Below are 13,129 nucleotides of genomic sequence, written 5' to 3' on the forward strand. Positions count from 1 at the left end.
TTTTCTCACTCCAGCTATCATGTATCAGTAGCAAAATTTGAGACTGTTTATTTAAATAGAAAGAAAAAAAAGCCCTGACTTAATAAGTTAAAAGGAGGTACTGGGTTGACTCATACAGCCTTAATAGAGGAGGTGCCTAGTCTCACTGCAGCTTGATATAACATGGTTGGTTGATATCCATGGGAGGCCTACCTTTTTCTGTAGAGAAACTGAGGAGAAGGATTGGATGAGAGGGAAAGAGGTGATAGTTCATTTTCTAATGGCATCCTGCCCTATAGTAAGTTGGTGGTGGCAAAAAATCTTGCTTTAGTTTTCTTGTTTTGCTAACCCCATATAATTCTTGACTTTGGAGGATAAAGTATAAAAATATGGAAGTCATTCTAGCCATGATGCAGCAAGCTTTCTTCTCAGTGTTAAAACAAAATAAAACAAACAAAAAAACAAACAAAAAAAAGCAGTAAGTCATATGGAGAACTTGCTGCCAGGCATCCTGACAGTTATGCCAAAGAAAGCCCAACTGTACTGTGGTTTCACTGATGTTCCTATAGAAATCAAGACTTGAAAGGCATCTTGAGATGCAAGAGGACAAGTGTATCTTGTCAGCATATTTTAAAGTTCTCCAAAGCTGGCAGAAGCTACAGAAGGACTGATTGGCAAGAGCACAGGAGGCTTCATTGTGGTTACCCTCCTCACAATATTGAATCATCTGAGACATGAGAATACTTATCTGCTCAGTCCTACATTGCAGCACTTTCAGCCACACATGGCTAGCTTTGGAAAATGCTGCCATGGAAAGGGAGCAGGGTTAGTAAACCCAGGCAATAAGACAGCTGCCCTCTTGCTATGACATTTAGGTTGTAGGGGGCTGTGCACCTTTGTCCTGGTGGAATGGCAGTTGTTCTTCACTAGGCTGCCACAGAAGCTACTTTTTGTCTTTCCCTCCCCAGTTTCCACAGACACTACTTAATGTGTTTCTTAGACCTCTCTCTCAACAATGACTAAGTGAAGAACCAGAGCTGAGTGAAGCAAAGACGAGGGTTTTGTTTCTCCTGTCTGTAAGCAATGGAAGATGCCCCATATAATTCTTTAATCCGTACCAATAAACTGCATTCGTAAACTTTGTGATGGGATACATCCAAACTAGAACCCTATGTACAGGTTAGAACAGCCACCATTGCTGATAGAAAATGTAAACATGCTTTCAAAGCCACCTTTTCATTTTTATAAATAATCCCCTTCCCTGATTGTATAGTGCACAGTACCGATTTTCCAATTTCAAATCACGTTCAGTAACTCCTTATATAGTTTCCCTTCCCATATAGTCTTTAATCTCTGGGCACAGATAATGTTAAGTCAATAATAAATTTACATTTGTTGGAAAAATGGAATGTATGCATTCTTAACAGGCAGAATTGTTTTTTGTTTGTTTGCTGTTCAAATATTCAGTATGGATCTAATTTGTGAAGGTTTTGAAGTGAGTAGGAGAGCTGGAGAGGTAGTGCAGCTGTTAAGAGCAGCAACTGCTCTGCCAGAGTGCTGTAGGTTGGTTCTAAGCACCTATATCAGGCACCTTATAACTGCCTGTAACCCTGGCTCTTTGGGTTTATCCAATACCTCTGTGGTCCTCTGACACCTCTATACACGTGTGCACAAACACAAATGCACACACGTACATTAAAAGAAACACACATGCACATGATTAAAAATAATAAAATCTAGCCAATTTTAGTAGCACATGCCTTTAATCCCAGCATTTGGCAGACAAAAGCTGGTGAATTACTGTCAGCTCAAGTAAGCCTTGGTTGACAAAGTGAATTCCTAGGCCAGCCAGGGCTTCACTGAAAGACACTGTCTCAATAATATATTTTTTTAAAAAAAACCCAAAATCTATATCCTAGCAAGTATTTTTGAAAACATGAGTGTCTTAGTTTGGGTTACTATTGCCATGGTGAAGCATGATGACCAAAGAGACTTGTTTGGCTTATAATTTCATATTGTTGTTCATCATTGAAGGAAGTCAGAACAGGGACTCAAACAGAGCAAGAGTCTGGATGCAGGAGCAAATGCAGATGTCATTGAGGGGTGCTGCTTACTGACTTGCCCCTTGTAGCTTTCTCATTGAACCCAGGAAAACAATCTTAGGGATGGCACTACCTACAATAGGCTGGGCCCATCAATCGCTAATTTAAAAAAATGCCCTATAGGCTTGCAGGCAGCTGGATCTTATGGAGGCATTTTTTCAATTGAGGCTCTCTCCTCTCAGATAACATTAGCTTGTGTCAAGTTGCCATAAAACTATCCAACACAATGAATAAAGAATTTTGCAATTTAATTGATCACTCAACACTTTTGTTAAAACTGAAATTATTATTTTCATAGTAACATTTTCAATTTCCTGAACATATTTGAATTTAAACATGATATATATATATATGTGTGTAATGAATCAAGTAAAATCTGATTAATGCAAAATGTTTTTAATATATCTTTTAATCACCAAAGTATCCTCTTCTGCCAGTCTTTCATGTGTCTAGTGTTTTTGTACATTCTCTAGTCTGGGTGACATTTTTAAGCACCCTTTCTCTACTGTATGTAGAGAGATAAGAGTGAATATAATTAGAATTATGCAGTCCTTAGTACCTACAAAAACATCTTGAATTTGTTTCTGGCCGATTTATGCAGAGGGTTATAAATACCCTCCATTGACACACTAATGATAAGAAATCTTAAAGCTCCTTGCTGCCTATTATGTCATTGGGTTCAGAACAGATTATTGAGACCCTGCAGCCTGGCAAGCAAGCACGCATGCGTGATTGCAGGGTTCTGCAGGCTCACTAGCACAGGCTGGGGGTTGGGAGTGTGATGAGTCAAGTCAGTGCAGCAGCAGGTCCTGCTCAGAAGACAGGGAGCCAAAGATGCCTGTAGCATTCACCTGAGGAATGGTCAGCAGGACAACGCAGCAACCAAGGTCAGCTCCCTCTGGGCCCTGTTGTGTGTTTCTTAGACATCATTTTGAACATTAACTGCAAATCTGTATGGATTAGAATATTGTTGTATAGATTTAAAATCTTTGACTCTGAGGAATCAGATCATATAGGTATCAGATCAATTCTTGGCTTCCTTTGTCCTGCCCTGTGTTTTATTAGCCATACAATGCACCTCCTCTTGCTCTGTCAATCTACCCAGTCCAGTTAGCTCAGGTTTCTTCATGGGCACAGATTTATATTTCAAGGCTGAGGCAGTTGTGGTAGATTATCAGTGTGTCAGAGTAAGGGCAGTGACAGAAAAAAACAGGAGCAACTGTTGTGGTATGGTGATATTGCACAACTGTAATAGTCTAATAGAAGATAAATTAGGTGTCTGCCTGGCACTAAAGCTTGTGAGAAGATGAAAGCAGCTGAAAGGAAGCATACAGATGAACAGGCAGTGAGGGGGAAGGGTTGGTGGTGTCTAACAGACCATGGTGGTTTTTACTTTCCAGTTTCTGAATGGTTGGAGGATAAGATAAATATAAGTTCTGATACTATGGTAGTTAAAATAAAGGAGAGTGGTTTCCAAAGTGGCTATAAGAAAGAATTTTAGACAGAGTGAATTGGAGAGTGTGTGTGTATCAGAACTGAGTGGATGCATCTGCCGAAGGCCATTGTATGGAAATGAGAGGTATCTGTCACATAAGGCCATACATTCTCCCCAGAGGTACAGAATGACAAGCATTTTTCCTATGATCTTGTAAGGTGGTCTACTTTGAACATTGCAAACAAGCTTCCTTGTCTTCATTTCTTTTATTTTTATTTTTATAATACTGTTGAGATATGACAGTGTTGTATTGCTGATTGTTTGGGAAATACTTTGTTTGGATTTGTCATCCACTTTCCGTTGCTCTCATCCCCTCCCTTGGTTGGAGTTTATAAGATATGCAGATGGAATATAGAATTTTCTTTTAGGCATCCTCTGGGAGATAAACCCACGGAGCACGTTTCCTTTCTTTATGTCAATATATTTTGTTCTTCATTTCAAAATTATATTTGGATTTAAGACTTTAAAAGGTATTTTGAAAATGCAAGGGAGTGGTTACCCATTCCAGCACCACTGATTTCAGAAGCTGTCACTTCTCCAGAGGTGTTAATTAACTCAGGTATAACACAGTAGTGGTGATAGTCTGCTCACCACAGCCTGACATGATAGATTTTCATGCCCATATCACCCTACCCCAATGTACTACAATAAGGTACAGGGCACTATCTGCACCAACAAATATGCTAATGTGGCCAGGGAATGGTGGCTGCAATGTATTTGCTCTGGGTACAGCAGCTACTCTTTTCCCTACTTCTTTGCCATGTCTCAATGCAAAGCTAGTGAAATAATATGGGTTTGTACAAGTTGTAACAGTGAGGTTAGCAGCAGACCCATTCCCCTGTGCTACAGAGAAAGAGGGGAGCTGAACTCAGGAAATATCAGGAATTTATATAGCCTCTGTTTGCATGGCATGGCAGATACTCCATGATACTGCTTTTCTGTATTTTAGTAAACTAGAGTATTAGATGTCTGAAGCATCTTTGAAAGACGCTGCTTTAGCCAGGGAAAGATGGGAGCTCTATACTTCCTCTGGTTGCCACAGGAGCAACTACTTGTGTCTAAAGAGATAGGGACACCCAGGACTTGCTGTGCTGCCTCAGGCAGTCTTCATGACTGCTAGAGATCTTGATTTTCTTCTTTAAATATACCTGTTCATTTTTATAGACATTCCTTCATTTTCTTATACATAGTGTTTCTCAATGGTCAACGAGAATTAAGTAAAGGCTTATGAAATGTCCCTTATATCTTATGGACTTATTTCTATTGACATAATACTAGTAAGAAAAATACTTATCTATTCATAATTTGAGCACCTGCATATATCCAAATATGAAGATACCACTAAGGTTATTATGGATGCCTTTATTCCAGGTAAGCTAAACCAGGATGATCAAGACTTTGAAGCCTACACAAGCTGCACAGTATTTAAGCTCCAACAGAACTACCTATTAAGACCTTATTTTATATGTATATATTAAATGGGACTGAGCAAATCCCCATCATACATCAGGTAGATGAATTCCACCTTACTGAAGAGCTATTATCAAAAACACCTGGAATAGGAAGAATCATTATTTTTGGAGGATGTATCCATGATTTGTTTTTATGTTTGTTTGTTTCCCATGGGCCAGTGGATGTCACCTCATCCATATACATATGTGCAGCAATCATCAGACTTATTGGCTTATCAAAATAAAAATGACATGAAGGAGCACTAGTTGGAGGGTATACATGGGAATCATAGGGGGTATGCAGTTACATGAGATCATATTTCATTGCAAGCTTGTACAATATTCTTTTAAAATATTGTTTCAATAATAGTGATAACATTATTTTTTGTTTGTTAAAATTACTCTGAAAATAATAGTGTTGTCCAGCAAAAAATAATTCAGATTTGGATGTAAAATATATGCACTACATGCAACAGTGCTGAGCACTATTGAAGAAATGAATTCAATGTGAAACCGGAAGTGGATTCTTTTAGTCTTTATCTTTGAAAATTTCTTAGAGTACTCATCATGCTTTCACAAGGATGACCCTGTTAAGTTAAATTAGATTATAAGGCTGGGCATTGGTGGTGCACACCCTTTAATGCCAGGACTCGGGAAGCAGAGGCAGGCAGATCTCTGTGAGTTCGAGGCCAGCCTGGGATACAGAGTGAGTTCCAGGAAAGGCACAAAGCTACACAGAGAAACCCTGTCTCAAAAAACAAAACAAAACAAAATTAGATTATAAAGGAAATTCAGCAATGTATTTGCTTCAAAGAAGCAATTAGAGCAAAAATGTAACTGGAAAATTATGATTATGCTATTGGTGAAATTCTGTGATAAGACTGAAATGATCCAATTTCTTCTAATCAGCATTTTCAGTGCAATTGGCTACAATTGGTTGGGATATGTGAAGCCTTCTAACAATTAGAAGGAAAACAAAAAGGTTTATCAAAGCCTTTCATTTTATATCTTACATACTTAGGGATATAATCCAATTATGGATTCTGTTCACTGTAATGAGTTGTCTGTAGGGTTTAGATATCCAAAGGTATAATTGAAAATTTCCATTTGTAAGTGCATAATAAAATATTCTGTTACCAGGTAAGGACTTTCTTCCTTGTTTGTAGCTGGCTGTTTTCTCATTCTGACCCTATTTAACTGTGTTTTTCTCTTAAAAATCTAAATCTAAATCTTCTACTCTGAGGGCTCTTCTGTCAAGGCTTATTCACCTCTCAAAGCCTGGCTTCCTAATACCATGGTTCTGTGGGTTAGTATGTTAACATTAAAGGTGGAGGGGATGACACACTAAGTCTATGAAAAACATCAGTAATGGACATTTCCTCTTATAGTTGTTATCACATTTCTCAAGAAATATTTGCATAGTCTACTTTTCAGCTTTTCTAGAAAAATGGACAAATTCAGATCATTTTAAGGTAAGGTAACATCTACGTTTTCCAGGGTTTTTTAAATTATCCATCATCTATGCATCTATTTGCTCATCAATGTAGCTAGCTATCTACACATCTATTATCTCTATTTTAAACGTTTTTCCACTGGGGACTTATCCTATTAATAGTTTGAGATAGATATTCCAAGTTTATTATTCATAAGGACAATTATTTTACCCAACTTCATGGTATTTTATTATTTTTCAGAATTTCATATGTAAGTACTTTATTTATACCATGTCCCTTATTCTGCTTCTACCTCTAACTCCTCCCATGCTTCTTCCCCCTCCCCCTCAAATCATCTCTTTTATTTTTATTGTCACACATATATATGTTTACAAACACACACACACACACATGAACACAACTTGCTAAGTCCATACAATAGTTCTTATATGCATAATATTTTAAGAATAACCACTTGGTTTTAAATAAGCAACTAGGGGTTCATCACTGAGGAAGACTGGATCTCCCTCTCTCAGAAGTCATCAGTTGCTTGTCGATAATCATCCAGGGGTTGGGCCCTGTCAGATTTCCCCCATACGAATTTGTATATCAATTGGTGTTGTCATTCTAGTATTTTTAAGTGACCTCACTGTTCAAATTTCATGGGTGAAGCTTCCCTGTCATGTATAGAGGTCATAATCTTACAGCAGATGTCATGGTTTTGTGACTCAAATAAAATATAATATCAAAAGGAGCTGAATAGTTGCTTCAATTGCTAAAAATGTTTGTCATGCAAACATGAGGCCCTGAGTTCAATCTTGAGAAACAATGTAAAACTGCAAGGTAAGGAAGGTTACACCTGTAATTCAGCAGGGCACAATCAGACAGGCAGATCTCTGAAGCTCATTTCCATCTGTCCTATCCTACTAGGTAAGCTCTATGCTATCACATGAGCATAACACAAAAACAAAACAGATATTACCTGAGCAATGATACTTAATATTGCTTTCAGTTCTCCAAAGGCACATATAGATGGGCGCTCAGGCACATAATATGTATACATTCTTACATATGTATATACATACACACATAAATGGTATAATTTACTATTAAGGGACACACATTTAGGAAAATTCTAGCAGAATCCTGGTGTTAATAACTGATAGTAAACAAGAAAATGAAGTGAAGTCTACTGTAGATGTATCCGGCTTATTAAATAAGAAACACAAAACCAATTACAGAGTTAAAAACCATGAGGTCAGAGCAAGAGCAGAAAACCTTACCCTTCACTGCTTCTGCTGTTCTTCCTCTCTGCAAGAGACCTACTTCTGTGCGTCCTGTCTATTTAAAACTTTCTGTCCTGTTTTCTCATTGGTTGTAAACCCAGCCATATGACCTCCTCATCACTGCCTGTTTGTACAGACCTCCAGGTCTTCTATAGTTGGTATTGAGATTAAAGGCGTGTGTCTGCCATGCTGGCTGTGTCCTTGAACACACAGAGATCCACCTAGCTCTGCCTCCCAAGTGCTGGGATTAAAGGCGTGCCCCACTACTGCTCAGCTTCTGCTCTGGCTTGCTCTGACCTCAAGGCAACTTTATTGACATACAAATAAAATCACATTTCAATACAAATAAAATATCACTATATTTCCCCTTTTCTATTTTAATAAAAAGAAAAAAAAGGAAAAAGTTATAACTAATATAAGAAAAACTATATACAAAAGTATAATAACTATATATATCATATATACAAACAATAAATACCTAAACAATGTCTAGTCCATTTGTATTTGACAAATTCAGAGAAAATAATTCCATTATCTATCCTATTTTGGTAAGTCCAGAATGTACCTGATTCACCTTTTATCCTAACTTATATTGCTAACGGAACTGTCTTATAACGTCTTTCAAATTTATACACTTACAGCTCTTAGTGAGTTTTTCTGAAATCCTTAACAAAGATAATTATAACTATAACTAACTGATCTTCAACTCCCTCAGAGACCCAAGAAGGAAATAATACTACCTAATAAAAAATAAAAACAAGAAGTGCATGCAAGCAGCTTCCAAAAAAAAAGTGAGTTGACAGAAACAGCTAGCTGCCTGGACAGTCACCTGAGGTTTCTCCACAGTGTTGAGTCATCATCTTCAGCCTATAGGCTTAGCGTATCTGACAGACTCTTTTGTGAACTAGGATGTATACAAGGTCAACAGTTTGACCTCACATTTGGTGAGAGCAGTCCATGTACCAGAAACACCTGAATTCCATTAGTGTCATGTCATGATTCAGGATTTTAAATTCTGGGAATTATTGATGTTTCTTCAATTCAGCTGTCCATTTTTCTTGGCTGTGTATATGTGGCTTCATCTCGGCATCCTGTTCTTCTCCACATCTTTCTATTAAATGCCAGTCTACTATTGAGAGAGGTGAGCTTAGTTATTCTTCAAGAATAACTGTTTCATCTGCTGTTACATTGCACATCAGAAGCCATTGGCCCACTCCCTGTTCAGCTGCCTTCGAAGGAAAGGGCATGGTACCTTTTACAGATTGCAAAGGTCACTCACTTCAGGGATGGTACCATATTGTCCTGGCTTCAGAAGATGCCTTTTGTTAAAGCCACAACCACACTTGTTTTGGCAAGAATTGGTAGTCCTTTGTTTCATGTCCTATCTGTCCTGTTTGTCAGCAGTTGATTAGAGGATACTTTGTTGTCCAGTGGCTAACTTTTGCCACAATGAAAGTTATTTCCACATGCAGTTTCTTCAATGCCCATATTTTCTCTGAAGTAGATTGGTACTGCCAGGAGCTGTCATGTCTCATAGTCATAGCAAAAAAGAAAAATTCTTAAGTTATTAAAACATTTTAAATGCCATATTCTGTAGATCTCTGAAGGGTTTGAAGATGACCTGTCTATCTAAAATATGTCTGTTTGATCTTGAAAACACACCTAATATGATTACAAGTTCAATTGTAATGTCTAACCACTAATTTTCATTTCTATAGATCCTAATAGTTGGCAATACTAACATTCAAGGATTAGCAAATTGCATTACATTGTTAAATGAATGGTATAAATACAATATCTCGAACAAGATTAGAAGTACGTGTATGGTATATTCTAACAATCTCAATCTCAATAATAATAATTTGTATACAATATAAAACAATCCAATCGAATGTAAAGTATTTAAAACTAGTAATTGTCTTTTTCATTTTTCTTTCTTTCTTTCTTTCTTTCTTTCTTTCTTTCTTTCTTTCTTTCTTTTTTAACAAGCACCTTTTGCCTAGCCCTTTTCCTAACCCTTAACAACAACTTGTAACCAACCCTCCTAAACAATGAAAACTATCCCAGACCCAATACCCATAAAAAGACCAAAAAACCACCCACCCCACACCACCCCTTTGGGAATATGGGCGTCGGATTCTTAAAATTGCTTCCTGCTGGGTATGGGCGAAGTTATCTTTTTTCTGAAAAGAAAAATTTTGGGTTAATTGACAAATTCTAGGAAAGGTAACTATATTCTTTGTTATCCATAATGCCAAAGTTCAGGGTTTATCTCAAGTCCTTATTCAAGTAGTCTTTGAAACTGGATCATCTCAGCTAGCCATCTCAGAATTGCTCTAAGCACTTTGTAGTCCAAAGCTGATCTGTAGATGATGTTTGTCAGCTTAGTGATATTATTTTCCATGTGGAATTGTCATTGTGGGGCCCCTTCTTCTTCCTGGAGATTTCAGTTGAAGTTAGGCCTAGCTGTGATTTCCTGCAGAAAACTGAAAAGAGACTCGAACACAAAGACATGTATAGGCAGCTAATTGAAGCCTTTTCTCTAGAATTAATTAGTACTCTATATGACCATTATTATCTTAACAAAGTTTAAAATATATATATCTTGTAAATTTTGATATAAAATTCATACTTTAAGAAAAGTTTAAAGAATCAGAATAGAATCAAAGAATTGAGATTAGTAATAGAATAGTCCCTTAATTAATTTGGTTTTTCTCCTGTCCCATGTCAGAAGATGGCTCTTTCTTCTGGTATGATACAGGGAGTTTTAATTTTCCTTTTAACAACATGCTTGAGTTTAAAGGAGGAGAGAGCCATTCTCCAACTCCAAAATCAGCTTGAAGCTTTAATTGAACTGGGACTACAAGAAGACTAAGAGTATTAATTTTTTCGAGAAGAGCAGAAACAAACATTTAGAAAGATTTATGAAATTTTGTAAATGATATACCAATAGGCCATTTTACTCTTTTTCCTGGGACAGATGATTTGTCCTTTTTCTTCAGTTGTCTCATTTGTCCAGTGTTCTTCAGATTCCTTAGCCTTCATTCTCCTCAAAGACAAAAACAAAAACCCTTCCCCAAGACTAATTTTGGGGAGGCCCCCTTTTGGCAAGTTACATGATTAAATGAAAAGGCATGTATTAATGGTATAAGTGAGTTTAAACTGGATGGTCATGTTGGTTGATGAACTATCAACTCTTCTAATTAAGAGGTCTCTTGTTCAAATCGAACCTTTATCAGTTTTGATGGTACCCACAGCTTATCTTCTCCTGCAGAAACAAAAGCAAAACCTTGTCCCCAATGTAACACATACCCTGGTTTCCATTCTGAGGTCAGCACATCCTTGAAGTATATAGGCTGATTTAATTCTGTTGTTTTTTGTATTAACCAATGTCTCTCTGTAGCTGTTGTTCCTTTCTCATTAACATTGAGAAAATTCAAAGTTAATATAGCATTGTGCAGTCTATTTCTGGGGGTTTTTGTTACCCCTTTCTCTTTATTTATCATGTCATTTAGAGTATTGTTGGATCTTTCTATAACTGCTTGGCCTGTAGGATTACGTGGTATACCTGTAATATGCTTTATATTATAATAAGCAAAAAAACTGTTTCGTTTTAATAGAGACATATGCTGGAGCATTGTCAGTTTTAATTTGTGCAGGTATACCCATGATGGCCATAACTTCTAGCAAATGAGTGATTACAGAATCAGCTTTTTCAGAACTCAAAGCAGTTGCGCATTGAAATCCTGAATAAGTATCGATAGTATGGTGTTCATATTTCAATTTTCCAAATTCTGCAAAGTGAAACATATCCATCTGCCAGATTTCATTCCTCTGAGTACCCTTTGGGTTATATCCTGCTGGTAATGGTGTCTGATTGTAGAAGGAACAAGTAGGACATTTCTTTACAATTTCCTTGGCTTGTTGCCAGGTTATGGAAAAATCCTTTTTTAAACCTTTACTATTGACATGATGTTTCTTATGAAATTCTGAGGCCTCCAGCACATTTCCTATCAATAATTTATCAATCTCATCATTACCTTGTGCTAGAGGGCCTGGCAGACCAGTATGGGATTGGATGTGAGTTATATATAAAGGATGACTCCTTTCCCTGATTACATCTTGTAATTGAATAAATAGTGAAGTTAATTCTGAAGCATCAGGGATAAATTCTGCAGTCTCAATATGTAATACCACTCTTTCTGCATACTGAGAGTCAGTAACTATATTGAGAGGTTCTGAAAAATCCATTAATACCAACTGCATAGCATACAATTCCGATTTTTGAACTGAATTATAAGGACTTTGAACCACTTTACTTAAATTTTCTGATTTGTAACCTGCCTTTCCTTGTTTGTTGGCATCTGTATAACATGTCCGAACTCCAGATGTGGGTTTTTCACATACACTTCAAGGCAAGATCCAATCAGCTCTCTTTATAAGGTCAATTATATTGCTTTTAGGATATTTGCTGTTAATTTCTCCCAAAAAATTACTACAAGGTCTTTGCCAAGGTTCACTTTCTGTCCATAATTTTTCAATGTCCTCTTCAGTTAAAGGTACAACAATTTCTGCTGGGTTTATTCTTGCTAATTGACGAAGTCTCAATTTTCCTTTCAAAATTAAGTCAGAGATTTTTCCACATAAGTTTTTAATTTTTTATTTGGTTTATTTGGTAAAAATATCCATTCCAATATAATATCTTCTCTCTGCATTAATATTCCTGTAGGAGAATGCCTACAAGGTAAAATAACCAAAATGCAATCCAGCTTTGGATCGATATGATCCACATGTCCTTCATGTACCTTTTTTTCTACCAAGGACAATTCTTTCTCAGCTTCAGGTGATAATTCTCTTGGACCATTTAAGTCCTTGTCACCTTCTAAGGTTTTGAACAAATTATTCAGTTCATCATTTTTACCCCAACAATAGTTCGTAGATGAGAAATGCCCCCCAAATAATCTTTGAAAGTCATTAAGATTCTGTAAGCAATCTCTCCTAATTTAAACCTTTTGAGGTCTAATTTTTTGTAGATCTATTTTATATCCTAAATAATTAATAGAATCTCCTCTTTGTATCTTTTCAGGAGCAATTTGCAATCCCCAGCAAGGCAATATTTTCTTTACTTCTTCAAACATTCTTTCTAAAGTATCTGCATTTGAGTCAGCTAGTAAAATATCATCCATATAATGATATATTATAAATTTAAGAAATTTTTTACGTATCACTTCCAAGGGCTATTGTACAAAATATTGGCACAGGGTTGGACTATTCAGCATTCCTTGTGGGAGGACTCTGCATTGAAATCTTCTAGCCGGTTGAGAATTATTGTAAGTAGGCACCGTGAAAGCCAATCTTTCTCTGTCTTTTTCTTGTAGGGGTA

At 36.8% G+C, this 13,129-nt stretch overlaps 1 long non-coding RNA gene across 1 annotated transcript in view; it reads left to right on the forward strand.

Annotated features, from left to right (window-relative positions):
• Positions 1 to 2,850: 2,850 nt before the first annotated feature.
• Positions 2,851 to 13,129, forward strand: part of LOC118575022 — a 77,168-nt gene continuing 66,889 nt past the window's right edge. Inside the window, exon 1 of the long non-coding RNA XR_004943838.1 lies at positions 2,851 to 2,968. This is a non-coding gene — a long non-coding RNA (uncharacterized LOC118575022). The remainder of the gene's footprint in view (positions 2,969 to 13,129) is intronic.

This window comes from Onychomys torridus, unplaced genomic scaffold, assembly GCF_903995425.1.
Source record: "Onychomys torridus unplaced genomic scaffold, mOncTor1.1, whole genome shotgun sequence".
Classification (NCBI taxonomy): Eukaryota; Metazoa; Chordata; class Mammalia; order Rodentia; family Cricetidae; genus Onychomys; species Onychomys torridus.